We start from the raw sequence: 22,228 nt of genomic DNA on the forward strand, positions 1-22,228 counted from the left end.
GGGGAGGGGAAGGGGAGGGGAAGGGGAGGGGAGGAGGGAGGGGAGGGGGAAGAGGGAGGGGAGGGGGAAGAGGGAGGGAGCACCAGCCAGAGCACAGCTCAGAACAGAGCCTTCCATCATTTTAAAAGCAGCTACTATGACAACATTCCCCAACATCTCTGTGGGATGAGCTAATTGTACATCCTAGGGAAAAGTCACAATTTTCTTCTCTGACTTTGAACTCTGAAACTGACACCTGGGATTTGTTCTGTCCTCAAAATATCAGCTGAAGAGGAAAAAAAAATTATAACCCCAAAGGCAGAATTAAGCCAGACAGAGAAACTGCCAAGCTGAAGAACCTCAAGGGTTAGCCAGTCAAGAATTCACTTTTTCTTTTTTCTCAGAACAACGAGACAGCTGTTACCCCAGGGAACTACCCTTTGGAAAAGCTACTCTTGAGACAGTTCCCACACCTCCGAGGTCACCTGTCTCAGATGACTGTGGGAAGCTGATGGCATATATGTGTAAGGGGCTAAGTGGGGGCAGGTCTAGACAGTGCCTAGCTCACCCCAGCTGAGTATACCAGTGTCTTGACAAGCTAGCCTATGTCATTCAAGAGAATTTGATCGATGAACCAACAGCCTAAATCCTGGCTTCAGAAGCCAACTTCTGGAAGAACCAACTGTACAGTTTGCCAAACCTCCAAGAAACGTTTTCCAGGAGGTGCTCACACCAACTCCCTATTTCCTACCACCTCCTTTAATGCTTTGAATGGGAAATGCCCCTCCTAGGCCTATGTGTCTCAGTACTTCGTCCTTGGAGGCTGGTGCTATTGGGAGAGACTGTGAAACCTTGAGAACCCGGGCCCATACTGGAAGAAGTGAATGCCCTCAGCTTCCCGATCCACTGAGATATAAGCAAGGTAAGTCCATCCTCCCACTGACAGAGACTCACCTGGAGCCAGCCATGTCTCTTTATTCCCCTAAGTCGCCTCCTGTCAGGCATTTGTAGAGATAACAAGAGTAAGAATCTCATCTTTCCTGATCAATGTAAGGGAAGGTAGGCATGGCAGCACACACTTGTAGCCCCCACAGATGCTACACAGGATGTAGGGTCTGAGTCCAGAGTGAAGTCCAGGCCAGCCTGGCATCCACTGCAAAGCCCTGTCCCATAAATAAGTAAATAACTTAACAACTAGAACTAAACTAAAGGGAGAGGAGGGAGAGGGCAGCCACTGATAAGCCCTATTCTCTTTGATCCTTCACAGCCAGCCACCATTTGTCAAAGATCAAAGTGCCATCAGTCACATCTGTCATTAGTCATGCTGGATCTACCAGAGGCTCCACCTACATCAATGGCCATGCTTTAATTTCCTCCAGCACCATGTCAGAAGCCCGTCTCGGGGAAAGAGCAGGGTTGGGGGTACAGCCTGTCAGCCACAGAAACCACCCTTCTTTCTCATCCTTTGGGCTTCCGAGTCATCGCTTAAGGACACTCATCACACTAGCACTCGAAGCACGGCACAGGGCATGAGCACCATCTGTGCATGAGAGAGACAAATTAACACGCTAAAAAGAGAGAGAGAAACACTTCAGGCTCCAATCAGAAGGCTCTCTCTTCCACTCCACCCAACAATACAAGTTGTTTAAACCTTCACCCTGATCTCTGGTCAACATAGTCAGTTCCAGGTCAACTAGGTCACAGTGTGACTGTAGCACGGTTAACACCTGGGTACCTCCCACCTCTGGTTTCAAATGGCATCTACATTCACATGTATATAACCCACACATATGCTCATAATTTAAAATTTGGAGAGCAATTAAAGCAAACCTTCATCATGGCACCACCCACATTCATCTATAAAGGGAAGAGCAGACCAGAGTCAGCAATTTACCGTTCTCCGCTCAGCAAAGAGGCAGGCCGTCAAGGCTGGGCTGATTTAATGTGCCCTCCTCATCTCCCGCTAATGATTTAAATGGAAAAGGTGCAGAAAGTGAATTCCCTGAGCGTTTCATTTATGAGCCATGAAGGATGTGGGTTAAAATAAGGGTGTGAGAAGTAACAAAAAAAAATCAACATGGCCTGAGCCAAATCTTCTCTGACTTGGAGCCATAAATATTCCTGAGATTTTGGTTTTTTTACTAATGTATGTTAAAAAATAGTTAACCACCTCCAAGCCAAAGGCACTGAGCTGGCCAATTCCTAGTTGTAGAGTCATGGCTACCAGTGAAGTAAACCAGGAATGTACTATAGCTTACAGATAAAATTTCCCTCTGGACAACTAAAAGTGGAGCCCAGAATGAGGGGAAATAGTTGAGCAGCTGGGGAAGGGTTCTCTGAAGGTTATCCTGGATTTCAAGTTCCACTGTACCACTTTGCTTCCAGGTCAACCACAGAGAGACCTTGTCTCTCCTACAGCACACTGCAGCCATGATGCTTGGCTGGAGCACACAGGGCCAAGGCACCATGGACTGAACCCTCCAAAACAGTGAGCCAAAATAAATATTTCCATGCGGATATTTCTTTCAGGTATTTGATCACAGAAGATATGAAGACCAAAGGGTATATTTGGTTCTAAAGTTCCAGCTCTGCAGTGTACTATGGGTTCCAGATCCCAAATTCATTCAGGTCTGTGACTTGCAGATACATGACCTTGACCAAGGTACATTGGCACTTAGAACCTCAGTTTCTCCATCCGGAAAAATGAGAATAATGGGAGTAACCACCACTTAGAACTGCCAGGGAACCAAAGTTATTTTATGTCTAGTCATACTTGGCAATCCATATGGCTATTTGTTTGGTAAATCTTAAATAACACTATTTATTCTATATCTTTGTACATACATCTACTGTGTAGGGGTGTGTGCCTGTGTGCCTGCATTCTCAGCACATGCATGTAATACAGATGCTTGTAGCTCCCCACCCTCACCCCACCCTTGCCCTGCCACTCTGAGCTCTCACTGGTCTGAACTTTCTCACCTAGCTAGCCGGCTGGCCATCAAGCCCCAGGCATCCATCTGTCTTCACTTCCCCAGACTGGGATCAGAAGCATATGCCACCGTGCCTGACGTTTACAGAAAAGCTATGGAGATCTGAACTCAGGTTTTCATGCTTATGTAACAAGCACGTTACCAACTAAGCCATCTCCCCAGCCACTCACCATTTACTCTTTTACCAAATGACTGGGGCCCAGTACTGGGAAGACATTGTTCAGTTCCTAGCTCTCTACTCTAAACTCCTCTTGGTACACATTGCTCCATGAAGTGCTCATAACATTCCAATCAGGCAGATAAAAGAATTTGATTTTCCGGGCCAGGCAGTGGTTGTGGTGCATGCCTTTAATCCCAGCACTTGGGAGGCAGAGGCAGGTAGATTTCTGAGTTCAAGGGCAGCCTGGTCTACAAAGTGAGTTCCAGGACAGCCAGGGCTATACAGAGAAACCCTGACTCAAAAAAACAAAACAATCAAAAAGCAACAAAAACAACCAAAGAACTTGATTTTCCTTGGTTGAAAATGCAAAGCCCTGAGATGTGTAAAAGCTTACCCACAAGCCAGTGCTCTCCTTGCCTCTACTTCTGAAGGTCTGACCTGCTTCTACTTCAGAGAAAAGCAACTGCAAAGAGCTGTTAACCAGCCCACGCTAACTTAGCATATACTACGTGCTGGGTCTGATATAAGCACTTTTTATACCCAAAGTTAGCAAGTCAGGAGTAGTGTAAAGGATTAGAGTCTCATAACTGTTCCATTGAAGAACAGACAAATTCTCCTGAAAGGCTGAAGAACCCTATATAGGGGTTAGCAAAGCTATTTGATTTCCGAGCCAGTAGAGTACTAATCCAATAAACCCCAGTACTTCCGCAATGCTGACAACATGGCGAACATATAAAGAAAAGATCAGAATATGCACGGGTAGTGAGATTTTTGGTTTCTTTAACACAGAGAAACAGTATTATAATGTGTTTTCATTTTAACTCCAGGTGTGAAATATGGGATGTTTCAGATTGTCCACAGCAGCTGACTGCGATTTCCCTCATGCTCTAGCAGGGGCACGATTTTGTCAGCAGCAGATAGTTTTTGCGATTGTGTGATGTTTGGAATTCTGGGGCTACTTCAGAGGGTATATAAACGTGAGAGTCCAGATAGGTGAGTTGCTGTTGGTTATGGCTTGTTAAGTAATCACACACAAAGAAAAAACAAGAAGAAATTAGATATCCTGATGGCAAAAATGAAACTTGCCAAAGAACTTGACAACCCTAATCAGCAGGAAGTAGTCTAACAATGTCACCCCCTTTCTCCTCTATCCTTCTTTTGCCCCTATCTAGTGTTAAGGTTTGGAAGGATAGAATAAGGGTAGAGAAGGCGGGGGGGGGGAACCTCACAACGTAGCCAAATGCATGCTTCATACATAGAATCCTCGGGTTTCAGAGCAAGTCAGTCAATGCTTTTAAAAAGGAGGAGGCAAGTTGGGCCGAGGAGAACAGCCCTATAATCCTAGCGTTATGGGAGGACAAAGCAGAAGAATCACGAGAAAAGGTCTGCCTGGACTGCAGAGTGATTTCAAGGCCAATGTGAACAATCTAGTGAGATGCTGAATTAAAATAAAACTTTAAAAAAAGGCCCAGTGATAGACTGCTTCGCTGGCTCGTGCAAGGGCCTAGGTCTGGTTGCCTGGTGCAGCAGTTACTTTCCTGTTGCTGTGATAAAAACCATGACACAAAGCGACTTGCAGAAGGAAGAGTTTGTTTATGGTTCCAGAGGGATGAGAGGCCATCTTGGTAGGAAGGTATGGCAGCAGCCAGGTATGAGAGCAGGAGCAGGCTGAGAGCTCAGACCTCGAACCACACCATGAAGCTGTAACTCCTAAACCTGCCCTAACTGCACTGCCAAATGACAACCAAGTGTTCAAAGATCTGAACCTGTGTGGGAGACATTTCTAATTCAAACCACCACACTCAGCACATAAACGAAGAAACAAACATGTAATCATGGTCAGAGCACCTACAAAAGATGGCTCAAAACTGCCCTCTTCTGGCCTCCGAGGACAGCGAACTCATGGGCACTCGCGCGCGCGCACACACACACACACACTATGTATGTATATGCACCTGTGTGTGCACACACAAATACATGTCATTTAAAAATGATAAAATACTTAAGAAAACAGTACTCTCCCCCCTTACCATTTTTCTAATGTATAACAAAAGAAAAAGGAAATTAAGAACCAAAGACCCAAACAAGTCTTTCCTTTTTTAAAGGCAGAAATAGCTTTGCTTATTTAACTCAGTCTTTTTTTTTTTTTTTTGAGTAAAGACATGAAACCTACAATTTTATTGCAAAGACTTCCACCTTTCCTACAATCTTCTATTAACAGTGGTTCAGAATAATCCGATAAAAAGAGGGAATGGGAGGGAGAGAGGACAGGCTAAAGGAAGAAGAGTGAGCCAAAGACAGACGGACAGACAGACAGACTGACAGATGAAATGGGGCTCAGAGTGTAACCTGGTGGTACAATGAAGCCCTGTGTTCAACCTCCCACCTTGACAGTTTTTTCAAAGGGGACAGAGAGAGAAGGGCTGCTACAGAGGTGCGAGATGGGCTTCCTTCGGACAGGCTTCAGACTGTACCAACTTAGCTGGTAAAGGCACCTGCCACAAAGCCTGACTTCAGTCCTTAGAATCCACATGATAGGCGGAGAAAACGGACTTCTAGAAGTTGTCTCCCGACCTCCTGTTGTGTGAACCATTTCCAAGGAGATCTAAACAAATGTCTGTTCACTCTGGATAGGGAACTGATGAGAGACCAAAGTAAGGACACCACCAAAGACGAAACTAGTGAACCAGTGAGTTCACTAAGGTCACTTAAAGAGTATGAGTGAGGTCCATGAATGACAGAAAGGGAGCTGCATCTTCAAACATCCCCTCCCCATATAACTCGTGAAATATAGAACCATGGAGAACTCAGCATGACTTACAAACAGCTCAGTAGGCCGGAGTTCCCCTGTCCTCAGAAGTCCTTATTTACTGCCTATATAACCTTAAAGAAGGGACTTTGTGGGGGCTGGTGAGATGGCTCAGTGGGTAAGAGCACCGACAGCTCTTCCGAAGGTCCGGAGTTCAAATCCCAGCAACCACATGGTGGCTCACAACCATCTGTAACAAGATCTGATGCCCTCTTCTGGAGTGTCTGAAGACAGCTACAGTGTACTTACATATAATAAATAAATAAGTCTTTAAAAAAAAAAAGAGATAGAAGTCTCAATATGTTGTCCAAGTTGATCTCATATTTATAAAAAAAAAAAAAAAAAAAAAAGAAGGGACTTTGTGAACTTCAAGAACTTCCTGAAACTTGTGAGTTGTTTACTAAATGAGCTTGTTGTTTTGTTTTGTTTTGAAGAAAGGCTTTCACCCTATTGGCTAGCTTGTACTTTACCATGTAAACCAAGCTGACCAGAAACTTCCCGATATCCCCCTGCATCTGCCTCCCATATACTGAGATTAAAAGTGAGCATATTACCATATCCAGCTACTTTCTGAATCTTCATGATTTTTCTGACAAAAAACGAGGGTTTCAGTTCACAGGAACTTGCTACACAACATCTCTCCATGCATGATTTGGCAAGGGCATGGAAATAAATCCATGAGTGAGTGCACACACGCACACACACACTCACACACAGTAAATATATCTGTACTGTAAAAGTAAAAAGAAATATATGCACTCATTAATTGTATTCACCCATCTTCAATGAAGGAAATGAGAAGGTGTCCTCACCAAGAAGGAATAGGGGGCTCTCAGCAATGTTTTCCAATCTACATCATCACACTAACGTCAAACTTACAGAAATACTGCTACATGGATGGCCCCTTTCCCCCTTCAAACTCAAACCTGTAACTCTGCATTAAAGCTTGGGATAAAGTTTATTAAAACACAAGTCTCTATCATGTATTTGCTTGAAATGTAATTGCACAGAAAACCTGTTATGAACTCTTAAAGGAAAGTGTTTCAAAACAAAAATAAAGCCTTTCTGCCATTAAAATGGGATGGGAGACAGAGGTGCCATGGAGCCTGCATGGCATCCGGCACATGGGTATGGCTTTGACCTATCTCCAGCCTCCCAGAACTTTTGTCCAATTAAGCTGCATGGGCCAAGGCTGGCAATGCCTAAAGCAGAGACACACCAGGGCTTCAGCCATGGAAGAAAAGCCATGTGATGAGACTCTCAGCTGTGCAGCTATACAGAAGCGAATGTGTGCACAAAGACAAAAATCAAAGGGCCTGAGATAATGAGGTGACTACCACTAGAGTGAATTCCTTCCCTTGTGTGCCAGACATTTTTTTGTCTTATTTGTAGTCGAAACAAATCTCCTGTGAAGTTCAGAATTCTTCATGTAGAACACCACAAAACTCCAAAAATCCACATAAAACAGAAAGGAGGGACACAAGTCTGCTGCACAGGAGAAGGCAGAGGGCCGCTCGGGGTGCCAATAAAACTGAGTGTTTCCAGCATTCCTTCTGTATTGCCCAATCCTCAATCAATAAAGGATTTCACACAGGCTGAAACACAAAGGCAGGAAGAGACTCCACTCAGACAAGTTGCCATAACCTTGAAGTTCACATCTTCATCTTCAAAAGGAGATAGTTGTATTAGATCACCTGAGGTGTCACACTCAAATGAGCTGCATTTGAGAATTTCTCCTTAAAATCAGGACCACATCACCCTAGGGCTCTCCCTCTCTGCCCAGGATCTGTGTGTGTGTGTGTGTGTGTGTGCCAGGAGTGTGGAAGACAGAGGTCTCTCTCGGGCTTTGTCTGTCTCTGCCTCCTCAGAGGTGAAATTATAAGCATGTGTCATGACACTCAGCTTCTTACATCAGCTCTGGGCATCAAACAAAGATCCACATCCTTGCATGCTAGCACATTGCCAATTAAGCTATCTTCTTAGCCTTTCCATAGGGATCTTCTTTTAAAAGGAAATATGAAGGCATGTATGGAAGGGGCATGGCATCCAACATGGTACACACACACACACACACACACACACACACGCAAGCAACACATGCACAGTTACAGATGCTTGACATAGCAATGCCAAGCATTCTGTGAAATTATTTTAGAATTCATAACCTATTCACTACAAATTCTTATTCACACAAGTCTGACATGAAAACATGTTTGAAAACAAATAATAAACAAAAACCCATCCATATACACAATGCAGGTAAAACACAAAATAAATGACAATCCCAAATGCAGCATGCTTGAGTCCTCTTCTGCACTGCTCACAAAGTCCTTGGCAGCCTGCAGAACACCAAGGTTACGCACGTTTTATATAAATAACATTGCACTGAACCTTCTAGCGTGCACACCTCATGACACTATGCATGTCACATAGTTTATAAAACCTGACAAACAATGGGATACATGGTAACTATGCTTCAGAGACAAGAAGAAAGAAAAGCTTTGACTCCCGCCCAGATGAGCCAGAAAGCAAGACACAGTCCTTAGCTGGAACGCCAAATAGACAGGCAGACTCCAACATTAGAATTATATTTCACTGCTACAATGGAGGGAGTTTCCTGATGATTTTAGGACACTTGTGTCATAATAAATGTATTTGTATATGCAAGGCACACGTTTCCACTGAGTGTAATATCAGATATAATGTATACACAATGGATGCCTTTACAGCAGTGAACATAAACTAGCTTCACAAACAATACAATTAGAACTTCCTAAAATAACATTGAGTGGATGGTTAGAAACAGCTAAAGTAAAATTACCTTAAAGGAGCTTAAAATTATACTAGGGAGGAGCTAGAGAAACAGATCGGTAGTTAAGAGCACTAGCTACTCTTGCAGAGGATCCAGATACACCTATGTATATATATAAAACTTGGGCCAGGTTGCATAGAAGAACACCCCCCACCCCCAAAATCATAAATAGAAATAAACTCTTAGCATTAAACTGGCCTTAGATCTTCCACTGTTTGGCACCTTCTCTTGATAGATTAGGAATGGAGCTTAGGAGTAGCTCAATTTCATGTGTGTTCCTCTTACACAGATCTGTCCCTTTGTCTCACTCCTCAAAGATTCTAAACTAGCATTTCTCCTCTCATTGGTGTCCATGAGTTATACAATAATAATAGCATCTTGCATATTTATAATAGGCCTGGCAGAAATGAAAATATTCTAAAGAGGCATTTGTGTGCTATAATAGTCTATCAGACTATTGAAACAATAAACCCTAAGAAATGAGAACTTCCACAGGAATCTCACGCTGGGGAAGGAAAAGCCTGGGGTAGGGGTGGGGTGCGGTGTCTCCAAGAAAGAGATGTAACAAACACAGTTCTAACAACTTGTGAGACCACCTTGCAGGCTGAGATTGAAGTCCAGACAATAATCAGCAGAGCACAGGACTATAACCTGACTGCTGCTGCTCAGATGTGGATGGCCCTGACCCTGTATTTAAGTTTTATTTTTAGCTGGACCAATCACTCAGCTGTTAAGGGCTTGCTATTCCGAAGACTCGAGTTCCAGTCCTAGAACCCATATGAGGAAACTCAAGGCCAACTACAGCTCCAGTTCCAGGAGAATCCAGTGCCTCTGACTACAGAGGCACTCATGCTCAAGTGCACATACCGAACAAATACACACATGCACATATATTTTAAAATACTAGGAAATCAACCTTCAACCTTTACTCTCATTTCAGGACCCAAAAGATGAATGTGGGGAAGGAGAGGATCCCTGGGTCTCTTTGTCCCACTTCCCAAATGTGGCTATACTGAATAAATCTCCTCAGCTTTTTTATTACTATAAATGTGGCTGTCTTAATTGGCTTCTCAGAGATGGGCAGCTGAATCCATCTTCTTGGAGGCCCCCCAACCCCAAGTTCAGTAACACATCTGCTTTTTGGGGGGAGAAGACTTCACTGCCCCGGCCTGTTCATCCCACATCCTAGCAGGACAAAGACTGAAGCTGACTTAGCTCTTCTCATGGGAGGTGCCAGCTCTCTGGAATCTGCCCTTCAGGACTAAAGAGTGATCAGATGCACCGCACGGCTCGCTGGGTCTTTAACACCGCAATTACAATCATAGCCCGGCACAAAATGCATTCCATGTATTAAGGTGCATACTGAAACCGGGACTTGTCTCTTCACCACTGTCTCCAGTCAAGGCTCGGGAAGTATACAACCTCCAACGTGTCAGATTATGGGTACACACGGATGAACGCCGACTTAATTACCTCCCTTCATTAAACAGTCGCGTTCTTCTAACACAAGTTCTAAAAGATCCTTCAAATTCTTCCAAACACACCAAATACAGTTTAAGGGATTTTTCTTGCACACATAAATTTGGACTCCTGTGTAGAATGGCATTCTTGGCCAGAACAGAGGGAGTTGTGTGGTGATTTCTATTGCACAATGCTGGGGCATGCTGCAATCAGGAAAGATAAGTCTATTCAAAAGTGTTACTCTCAAAGAGGAGCACACCCAGAAATCCCTTTTGTGGAGAAGAGAAGGATCATGTGTGTGGATGAGGTTAGTCACCCCCAAGACACAATGAGGGTGGGGGAAATAAAGGACTCTGTCGCTCAAGCCCTGGCCACACATGCGCAATAGCCTGAGTCTGGATCCCAGAACTCATCTAAATGCCTGCCATAATCCCAGTGCTTCAGGGACAGAGAGGAAAGGTGGCTTAGACTGGGCAAATGGGCAAGCTTTAGGCTTAAGTGAGAGACTCTGTCTCTATAAATAAGGTGAGAGCTGGAAAGACAAGCCAGCAGTTAAAAAGTCTTGGCTGCTCTTCCAGAGGACCAAGAGTTGGGTTCCCAGTACTCACACCATGTACCTGATAATCACCTGAAACTATCTCCGGGAGACCTAACCATTCTGCCTCCATTGGCACCTATAGTCAGGCACAGGCACAGGCACATACCACATCACACCACACACACAGACACACAGACACACAGACAGAGAGAGAGAGAGAGAGAGAGAGAGAGAGAGAGAGAGAGAGAGAGAAATAATTCTTGAAAAATAAATCACAAAGACAATGGCAACCTCTGGCCTCTACATACATGCAGACACATGTACCCAGACATGCATACATGCTGTCACACAATAGGGTGCAGAGACAAGTTCAGTTACAGCAAAGGGAGCATTGGGGTTTCTGCCGAGATCTAACAACACACTTTCTTTCTTGCTTGCTTTGCAGAGTAAAGAGAGGGCAGACTACCGTCACCACGAAAGCTCTGGAACATTGTCTGCCCCTAGCAAAGATTATAATCAGTGAAATGGAGCCAGGGTTGTAACTCTAAGAGACAGGGCTCCAGGCCTTCATCCCTACATAGCCTCCGACTGGGTGATGCTGGCAGGACCATCAGTACCTATTCAAAACCTGCACATTGAACTGTCCCTCGTCCCCTGGCTGGAATACAGATTAGGGAAAGAACTGGCATTTATTCAGGGTTCCCCATGTGCCAGACACTCTGCCAGACCCCTTGGTGTCTGTCACACTTCATTTTAACACTATCCAACGCAGAAGGACTGACAGGACATGTCACAAGTGGAGTGAGTGTAGGCTAGGTAACTTCTCTTAGTGCACAGAGCTCATGGGTATCAGCAAGAAAACCACCTAGGTCTCCTTCCACTGCCCCCCACCCAGAGTTCAGGATGATGACAAATGGCCTGTATTTACAAGAAGTTAGGACGGACAGGAGCTCTGTGGCCCAGAAAATCTCCAATGAAGATGTACAGACGTACCCTCTCTCCTGGCAGGCAGGCAGAGAGGGTTCACCAAAAAAAGGAATCTGTGATTCTGGCTTTTAAGCCACCATGGTGGGTGACCAGCAGAAAAGCCCACCCACCCACCCCCAAAAAGCCATCACGGCAAGGGTCCAGAGCCTACATGGCAGGCAGGTGATGAGGCCCAGGCAGCGGGACTTAGGTCATCAATTCATGAATGACCTCATGCATTTCTATTCCATTCATTCAGAAGTAATGGGTTAGAGGCCCCCAAAGCTGGGAAAACATCTGAAGCAAGGGGCGGAGTGTGGGAGGCCTTCTGTGGCAGCTGCAAGTTAGACGTATAAAACTGGGACGTTGAGCAATTTGAGGTGGGGACACCAACCAAAGCCACCTAAGAGAAATTAAGAGCCTTGAATTAGGACTTAGAAGAGGAGACCTGGAGTGACTGACTCAGTGATCTTGTGAATGGAAGCTGGAAGACGGGAATTTAGGAAGGGGAGGCCTTCGGTTGGGGGCTGAGTGGGCAGGAGAATGGAAACAGATGTTCTTATCCAAACAGGAGAGGCAGCCCAAACATCAGAAGCTAACGGTGCTGGGCAGCACTGAGGATCTTCTTAGGACGGTTTTACCTTCTAAGAAGATACAGCAGACAAATCACATCTTGACAAATGCTCCATATGAGTGACTTGACAATGCAAGGGGAGCTCAATAACTCTCAACAGTTGCTCCAACCTCACCAAACCAATAGCATCACATGCTCCAGAGAAGGATCAAAACGAGCACTGTGAAAAGGACCTTAAGCCATTTCCATCTGTGCTATTTTTATCTCATGTGTTTGCATGTATGTGGGGTATATGTATCAGTGCACATGTGTCAGTGTATGGGTGTGGACATGTGCACAGCACATGTGTGGAGGTCAGAGGATAACTTTCTTCTCCTACCTTGTTTAGAAGAGGGCCTCTTATTGCTTGCTGCTATTCATACTTGGAGGGATTCTACTGTGGCTGCCTCTGATCTCCCTGTAGGAGCTTGGATTACCAACGTGCTCTATCATACCCAGCTTTACAAGAGTTCTAGGGATTCAAGAGTGCTCTACCCTATGCCGGGCAGTTGTGGCGCATGCCTTTAATCCCAGCACTTGGGAGGCAGAGGCAGGCGGATTTCTGAGTTCGAGGCCAGCCTGGTCTACAGAGTGAGTTCCAGGACAGCCAGGGCTACACAGAGAAACACTGTCTCAAAAAATAAAACAAACAACAACAAAAAGAGTGCTCTACCACTGAACTATCTCCCTAGTTCAGCAACCACATTTTTTAAGTTGTTTTTTTGTTGTTGTTGTTCATTTCTTTGTTTACTGGTTTGTTTAGTTTTGTTTTTGAAATGGGGTCTCATACATCCTAGGCTAGCCTTGAAGTCAATGTCCCCATTTGTCTAGCTTAACCTTATCACAACAGTGGGGAAGAACACACATACACACACACACACACACACACACACACACACACACACACACACACACACCAAACAAACACCCAGGCTAGTAAAAGCCAGGGTAAGCCACAGTCCAGGCAAACCAACCAACCTGGCATAGTGATCTGTAATGAGTGGGGATGTCCAGTTGTCTTCAGTGTAGTCAGTGAGATGCTTAGGGTTTGGAAAGACAGATGGGGGTGGGGCTGGCGGCACAGGGTCTGCCCCTTCTACAGTTGAAACACTGGGGAGTACATTTTTGTGGTAAGCCACAACCCCACAACCCTGTGGTAAGATTTTAGGAATCCAGATTCTTCTAGAAGACAGACTGGCAATTCATTGAGTCCATCAGAGTTAAGATGCCAACTCATTTGTCACTATCATCACAAGACGAGTTCAATCTGTCACACAGGACTGTCCTCCGAGCCAAAGTGCTGGTATCTTCCTATGTTCAGTGGTGCCATTTTGGTGGGAAAAAAAATCTTCATAGCTGGCTTTGTTGAATATTCACATTATCTCACAGATGGAGGGGCAAGGAAATCCATGAGACCCTCACCCCAATATTCAGCCACTCCTCTCAACCAACTGTAGACAACTTTGCCCCAATCACACGTAACAGCACTAGGAGGCGGCTAGAAGCAGAGGCTAGATGGACCCTGTTTATGCAGTCATGCATGCAGGGGCCTTTAGGAGAAAGGGCAGACATTGTTTACATCTACCCTGGGGAAGGACTAAATAGATATGAGATTCTAAGTAACTAAATATGGCGTCCTATACTTTTGTTCTTTGAACTATAAAATGAAATAATAATACCTGCTTCCTATGACTGTCACAAAACTTGTATTAAGTAAAAAAAATGAAAACAGATTATAAGCTTAGTTAAGTGCTTTTATGTGTTATTTATAATGCCACACATATGTAATATTTTATGTGTTATTTGTAATGCCCCACCCAGGGAAGCACATGGCTAGAAGCAATGAATTCCCACTGTCTTCACAGAAAGAAGGTATCACAGTTGGCTTAGACAGTCAACTAAGAATGGAATTTCAATGGAAGGATGGCCCAGAGCAGACTGGCCTGTAGGCACACATTCATGTAACAATATATTGATTATTAACTGACAGAGGAGGACCCACACCACTGTAGACAGCATCATTCCCTGGGCAGCAAGAAGACTTAGGATGTATATTTTTTAAAAGTGGGCTAAGCATAAATGAGTGGCCCAGAAAACAGCTTTTCTCTATGATTCTTGCTTCAAGTTCCTGCTTGAGTTGCTGCCTTAACTTCCCTCACTGATGGACTGCGACCTGGAAGTGGAAGCCAGATAAATCTTTCCGCCCTTAAATTGCTTTGGTTAGCATGGGTTTTGATTTGATTTGGTTGGTTGGTTTTGTTTTTTTTTTTTTTTGTTTTTTTGTTTTTAATTGGAGTGTTTTCACGACAGAAAGAGTAGAACAGAAGAGATAGGGTAAAGTCCTATTCTGCTCTAATAGTGCAGAAAACAAAAGCTGAACAGAAAAGATAACCACAGGTAACCTTTCATTAAGGAAAATCTTTGTGTTCCAAGGCGGAACTACCATTGTCAAGAAAAGTTTAAGAAGGCAAACTAAGTTACAAAAATTTTACTTCGTTTTGAAACTAAGTTACAAAAATTTTACTTCGTTTTACTGTTTACTCGAAATTTGCTATTTGTTTTAACAAATATTTCCCTAAATATCTTCCTGACTTGATAAAATTTTTAACACTTATATCATCTTCTTTAAAAAAAAATAAAAATGAACTTTTGCTCAATAGTCCCGTAAGGGATTTAAATAGTTGCAAAGAAATAAGCATGAATATCTAACATTACCTATTGCTATGAAGAGTCACCATGACCAAAGAACCTCTTATAAAAGAAAGCATTTAATTGGAGGCTTGCTTATAATTTCAGAATTTAGTCCATTATCATTATGGTGAAAGAATGGTGGTACTCATGGTGCTGGAACAGTGCTGAGAGATACATTGTGATCCACAGGCAGAGAGAAAGAGAGAGAGAGAGAGAGAGAGAGAGAGAGAGAGAGAGAGAGAGAGAGAGAGAGAGGTTGGGAGGGAGGGACAGACGGACGGAAGGAGGGAGGGAGAGAACACTGAGCCTAGCATAGGCTTTTGATACCTCAAACCCCACTCCCAATGATACACTTCCTACTTCTACAAGGCTATACGTCCTAAGCCTTTTAATCCTTTTCAAATATCATCACTCCCTATTAACTAAGCATTCAAATATATGAGCCTCTGGGACCTATTCTTATCAAACCACCAGAAGCACATTCATTTATCTCTGGTAAACATGTTACTTAAGCCCATGGAGTTATTATGGGGCACAGCTTCTTAACCTTTGGGGTACAAGAATGAGGAACTCAGTGTGGAACCCATGAGCAGTTAGGAGCACCTGCTGCTCTTACAGAATATCAGAGTTCAGTTCCCACACACATCAAGTGGCTTACAACCTGCAACTCCAGCTCGAGAGGATCTAACACCCTCTTCTGGCCTATGCTCATATGAATGTACACATGTACACACATACACACATGCACACGCAAACACACACATACACACACATATAAATAAATAAACAAACAATAAATCTTATTTTGTTTATGAATTCACAGTAACCAAAACATGATTCAAAATGGAACATACAGTGAGTATGGGGTGTCTCTGGCAGCACTTGCCTGGTTACATCGAAGCTTCATGACAACATTGGTTCTGAACGCATCATACCCACTTTGCACTGGGCTGCCATCAACACCAGCCAGCCTCAGTGTGCACTACTGGGAGCTTCTTGGCTCAGATTAGAGACTACTGCCTGTGGTAAACATCAGTAGGCTATTGTACACATTAAGTTCCTGGGCCCACAGAAACCTACAGAGCAACTAAAGGCCTAATACAGTCATAGTGCCATTCCTTGGTGTATGTCAAATTAGTCTACTCTGGATGGGCTCCTGATAAAATATCTGGGTTTTTAAATTGCTGTTTGAATAGATGACTTGAGTTCCATAAAATGTGTTGAATGGATTTCAGTTTTGAATTAGGGTAAAACTTCCAGCAATTTCCGAAAATACCTTAAATATACTTCTGCCATTTTGTACCTGGTATTCATGGAAATGAGCATCCTCAGTGTGGGTGATTATAGAATCAAATTAGCAAACTCTGAAAACGTAGTGAAGATGCTCTAGTCCTGATAGATAAAACATTCAACAATCCATCTAATTCTTTATGCAAAACCAAAATAAACACAACCATCTCATTGTGCAAAGCTGCTTCCATCTGACTAAACAATAAAAACATACAAATGAAAAGTAACTTAAAACAAGTTATTTGATAGTGTGTCTTTTTATGCATCTATTTCTTGAGTGAAAAGGGTTGTGAGTGGGAAAATTTAAGACCTGCTGTAAAGTATTCAAATGGAATCTTCTGAAAAATTCTCTCATCCAGTGTGTGTGTGTATAAAACTAAAATGAAAAAAGTTGACATTTTACCATTGATAAAATGTAAATAATCTACCTGTTTTAAAAAAATCATTATTTAGGAGCTGGAGAAATGACTCAAAGGTTAAGAGCACTGGTTGCTTTTGCAGAGGACCCAGGTTCAGTTCACCAACACAGCAGCTTACAACCATAGGTAATTCTAATTTTAGGAGATCTGACACCTTCTTCAGGCCTCCATGGGCACAGCATATATGTAGTATAGAGACATATAATCAGGCAAAATATACATATAAAATAGCAAATAATTTTTAGAAATAAAGTATTAAGCCAAGTATTGTGGCACATGTCTTTAATCCCAGCACCTGGGAGGCAGTGACAGGTGAATCTCTGAGTTTGAAGCCAGCCTGGTCTACAGACTGAGTTCCAGGAGAGGCAAAGCTATATAGTGATACGTTGCCTCATTAATTAATTAGAATGAAGTAATCAAAGTACTACACAATATAGAAGATTTTAAATTAAGAACCCCATGTTTTAAAGACACTCCCATTGATTCTTGGGTGCCTCCCTTATCCAAGGTCTCTGTCACTTCCTGGAGATGCCCCCTACCACCCCACCCCTGTCAGATGCAGATTTCCATTCATTCTCACAGTTGATTGAGCTATAATTCATTCTAAGTACTCTGAATTAAATTATAAATCTGCTTTCCAGGTGTGATGTGCAGTTTTGGGCACCTCACTTTGGAGTAACACATCCCCATATCTTCTCCTAGAAGACAAAAGAGCATCGCTGTGCCAGGAACAGCTTGTTGAAGACATCTGTGCCTCCCCTGCCTGGTACTGCTCCATCCTTGGAAGACAACTCAATTGCTTACTAAGCATGCCATATTTTATTATGCTTCAATTACACAGTTCCTCTGATCAACCATGTTAGCATTTAATTACCATGCAATTAATTCAGGGCACTAACCAAGCTCATGGGTATTTCCGCTTTAGCCACAGAAATCATCAAACAGTTGACCCAAAGCCCACCCACATTTACTCCTGCTCACCTGCATTCTGTCTCACAAGAACTGACCTGCTCTGTGCTTGAAAAATTCTCCTTCAATCAGAACCACCAAAGAGGACCAGCATTGGTGCTGAGGGTCCCCAGCACCTTGTCAGTGGGAGGAGGGTAACTCAAGTGTCAGCTGGATAGGGCATTAGCAGACTCTAATATTCGGAACGGCAAACCCCACTCTTCAACAAATACAGCTTACATGGTCCTTATTTATCCAGGCTGAAGAAAACCACCCCAAACCATGATGTCATTAAAAACATTCAACACCTAAAAACTAGTAAGGATAAACTAATAAGGATAAATGCTAGCATCTAAATACATTTATCTTTTTTAAATCCTAGGACTAGAGAGATGGCTCAGCTGTTAAGAGCACTAGTTACTCTTCCACAGGACCTGGGTTCAGTTCCCAGCATCCACACAGTAGCTCATAACTATCTGGAACTCCAGTTCCAGGAATCTACCTGCCTCTTCTGGCCGGCACAGACACTGTACACACATGGCACAAACATTCATGCAGGCAAAACACACCCATACACATAAAACAAAAATAATGATTTTGTTTTCATTATCCTTAGACTAGGGAGATGGCCTTAATGTGTCAGAGGAGCTATGGTGCCAGAACGAAAGCCTGAGTTCAGATTCCACATAAAAAACTAAGAATAGATGAATGAGCCAGTAACACCCATGTTGGGGGGTGAAGGAGCATGTGGACATAGGCTATGCTTGCTGGCTGCCAGCCTAACTCTAGTTCAGACTCTGTCTTAAGGGAATAAGGCAGAGGAACAAGAAAGCAGGACTCTCCCAACCCCTCCCCCACCTCTACACACGTGTCCACACACACACACAGAGGCACTCACATGTACAGACATGAACATGTCAAAAAACAATGCAATCGGAGCTGGTGGGATGGCACAGTGAGTAAAGGCACTTGCCAATCAGCCTTTCAGCATGAGCCCTGTGTCCTATATGGTAGAGTGAGAGAACCAACCTGTGCAAGTAGCTCTCTGATCTTAACACGTATGCTATACACACACACACACACACACACACACACACAATCCTTATTGTTCTGTTGTTTCATACCAACTCCTGGATCGGCTGTCTGGAAAATTCTGGATCAAACTGTTTCAAGTACCCCTTCAAATGTTGTCTGTCCATTGCAGACTAGCAATTGTCTTTAAGTCATGCAGTACACATATTTAATAATCTCCCATTACTAAATAACTAAACACTGTCTGCTTCCCACATGCTAAGAAGAGAACCATATACACAAGCTTTAAAGAAGCCATGTGGGGAGGGATGCAGAAGGGAGGCTGTGTACTTCCTTCACAAACTCTAGGAAGATTAAGACCCACTTGAGCACCATGATCCTCCTGCAAGACGTTTGAAAAGCTGTATCTTGCCGTCTGTAACAGGAGTGGAATCGGCTGTCTTAACTGGGGCCCTCCTGTGTGACTTTCAACTCGAGTGGTTATTTATAACTGCAATGTCTGCTTTCCGCTGTCAAAGTGTGTGAGGCCCCGGGGAAGGTCACTTGAGAGTAGTGCTTGTTTCCGACGCGCGCGTTGGCTGTGCAGGATTCCTCATCCTGGCGGAGGGGGAGGGGAGGTAGTGTGCTTCTGCATAGGTATGCTCCGAGGACATGCCAAAGGGTCTTCTGGCAGTAGGGCTCTCATTTTTACTAGGTAAAGTGCAGTTCCTGGGGCTCTAGTGCCAGTCTGCAAAGCCTGGCTTTTGTTCTTAAGCCCTTGTTCAGTAAACATCTGCTGAGCCCATTCTAACTGCAAGGCACCATGGGAGTCTGCACTCTTCCCTAGTGCACTCAGGTTTCAATAGAAATGGGAAGAGCCTGGCATGAAGGCCTGGACACACATTCCTACCACACATACAAATGAAGACAGAGGAGAGATAGGTGCCTTCCACTTGGGGCAGCTCCCTTAGCTACTTAGGGATTTAGAAAAAGAGACAAGAGACCGCATCTCAGCATATCCATTTCCACCGTGCAAATCCCATCAGGGCCAGATCTTCATGGTTCTTGCTCAAAACTGAAAAAGCCAATGCTTACTAGGCATCTATCTCGTGAAAACAGTCATCACACGATCAACCTAGATGGGACAATGACTTTGTAACATGTAATGCGCTTCAAGGCATGGAGTATGCCAAGTTCAAGTTATCTAAAAAGCCAGCCACTCCTTCATCCCCATTCCTCACCTACAGAGAGGCATGCCAGACCCCAGACTGTTAACAGAATACGCCAACCAAGACCTCCTTTGACCATTCCCCCACACTGAATGTGATTTCTTTAGTTTGGTCCCTGCATCGACATAAATGAATCAAGAACAGGGTAGATGGGAAGGGAAAACCGACCACATTATATAAATATCCACTGTTTGTGCAGTTCTAAGAATTTTAAGAATTCAAGTCTGGAGCCACCAGCCAGTTGATAGGGTTCTGTCCTCCACCCCCAACGCCAACTGGGGGGCAAATGGCCCCCAGGTCATTCAGGTCATAGAAACAGAATCCAGGAAGGAACTCCAGAAGAAGATAGGCTAGTAGGAGGATTCTGGGCTTATTACTTGATGTCAAAGAGTTGTTTAGAGGCCAAGACTTCAACACACAATTAAGCTTGATTAACGAGCATGTGTGTGTGTGGATGAGCATAATGCATCAGCTAAGGCAGTGGCTCTCACCCTGTGGATTGCCACACCTTTGGGGGCCAAACGACCCTTTCACAGGGGTCATCAAAGACCTTCAAAAAACACAGACATTTACATTACGATTCATAACAATAGCAAAATTGCAGTTATGAAATAGCAATGAAAGTAATTTTCTGGTTTGGAGTCACCACACCATGAGGAGTATTAAAGGGTCACAGCATGGGGAAGGATGAGAAGCACTGGGCTATGGTATGATTAACTTGTGGGGTAAGAGGAGAGGAAGACAGAGTGGGGGAGCCTACCAACTCATTTCCAAAGAGGCCAAGTAGCAACAAGAATCAAGTCTGGAGTTTTGCTTTCTAATGTTATTACACAACAAAGAAGACAGTGGCGTGGCATTCAAAATATAAACTAGCAAAACAAAACAAAACAAAACAAAACAAGAAAAAAGTCAGCTGTGGTAGCACAGAGCTATAATCTCAGCGCTGGGGGTGGGGGGTGAGATAAGACTATCTCCTTGAGTCGTGGGCCAGCCTGAGCTACATAGCACACCTCTATATCAAAAAAAAGCAAAGCAAAGCAAGCAAACAACAGGGCACTACTTCCTTGCAGTACTTTGACCCCTCCTCACTAGCAGAAAACTTTAAGTGTGTGGCTGTGTCTAGCAGGATGCCCACCAAAACCAGGAGACATGGGATGCCTAGGAGCTAGAGTTACAGGCATTTGTAAGCTGCCTCATGTGGGTGCTAAAAACTCAACTCTGGTCCTCAGATGAGATGCAAGTGCTCTTAACTCTACATCTCATTTATCCTAGATTCACTTTTACAAATGGTGTAACCTCTAGTTCAGGTTTCATCTTTTCTACATTGATGTGCAACTGCCCTAACGTAGCTGAGAATCCCGCCCATTCTCCTCACTAACTTATACTGGCTGCTTTGATGAAAATCTATCAACTACAAAAGTGTGGAGTGCATTTCCAGACACTCTACTCAGGTCCAGGGATCTAATGTGTCTATCTTTATACCACTATCTTGATTTTGGTAGCTTTGGAGAAAACTTTCTGGGGAGGGAGGGAGAGCAATTCAATTTGTTCTTATCCGTAATTGTTTAGGCTTCCCTGAGCCCTTTCCACTCCTATGTAATGCACTCTTAGAAGCAACTTATTGATCTCTTCCAGACAAGTGTAAACAAGAAAACACCACTTCTGGGATTCTGGAAATTACTGACCCTATAGATTGATTTGTGACCAGAAGATCCTACCACCACTAAGTCTTCCAATCCATAAACACAGTGTCTCTCATTTAAAGGCTCTATTCAAATTAAACACACACAGTAACAAAATCTAGAGCTACCGTTTGTATGAAGAAAGGGAAAATTACCTATCTCAGTGGGATAATTTATAGCTTTCTACAATCATTTCACAGACATGTGTATAACAGATTTCAACTGATGGAAAGGGGAAGGCTTGGAAACCCACAGATCAACAGGCAGGCATGCAACCCAAACCCAGGCCCTCTTTTCTCTAATTCAGATCCCATGATCTTTGATCCTATGTGGTTCGTGGAAAACTAAGAATTCAAAGAGGTTGATTGGAGAGACAAGAGCTGGGGAAGAGACAAGGGTCCAGCTATAGGACAGACACCTGCTCCCAAGGCTGCACACCGTTTCCAAGTTTCAAAATAAGCCCACACAAAAGAGAAGAGGATGAAGAAGATGAGAAGGAGGAGGAGGAGAGATAATGAAGAAAGAGAGAGAGAGAAAGAAAGGAAGAAAGGAAGAAAGGAAGAAAGGAAGAAAGGAAGAAAGGAAGAAAGGAAGAAAGAAAGAAAGAAAGAAAGAAAGAAAGAAAGAAAG

At 43.7% G+C, this 22,228-nt stretch overlaps 1 protein-coding gene across 1 annotated transcript in view; it reads right to left on the minus strand.

Moving 5' to 3' along the window:
• The window catches only part of Tln2 (talin 2), a 425,269-nt gene that overhangs the window by 301,032 nt on the left and 102,009 nt on the right, over positions 1 to 22,228 (minus strand). The gene's annotated exons all lie outside the window — the stretch shown is intronic.

This window comes from Mus caroli, chromosome 9 (genome assembly GCF_900094665.2).
Source record: "Mus caroli chromosome 9, CAROLI_EIJ_v1.1, whole genome shotgun sequence".
NCBI lineage: Eukaryota > Metazoa > Chordata > Mammalia > Rodentia > Muridae > Mus > Mus caroli.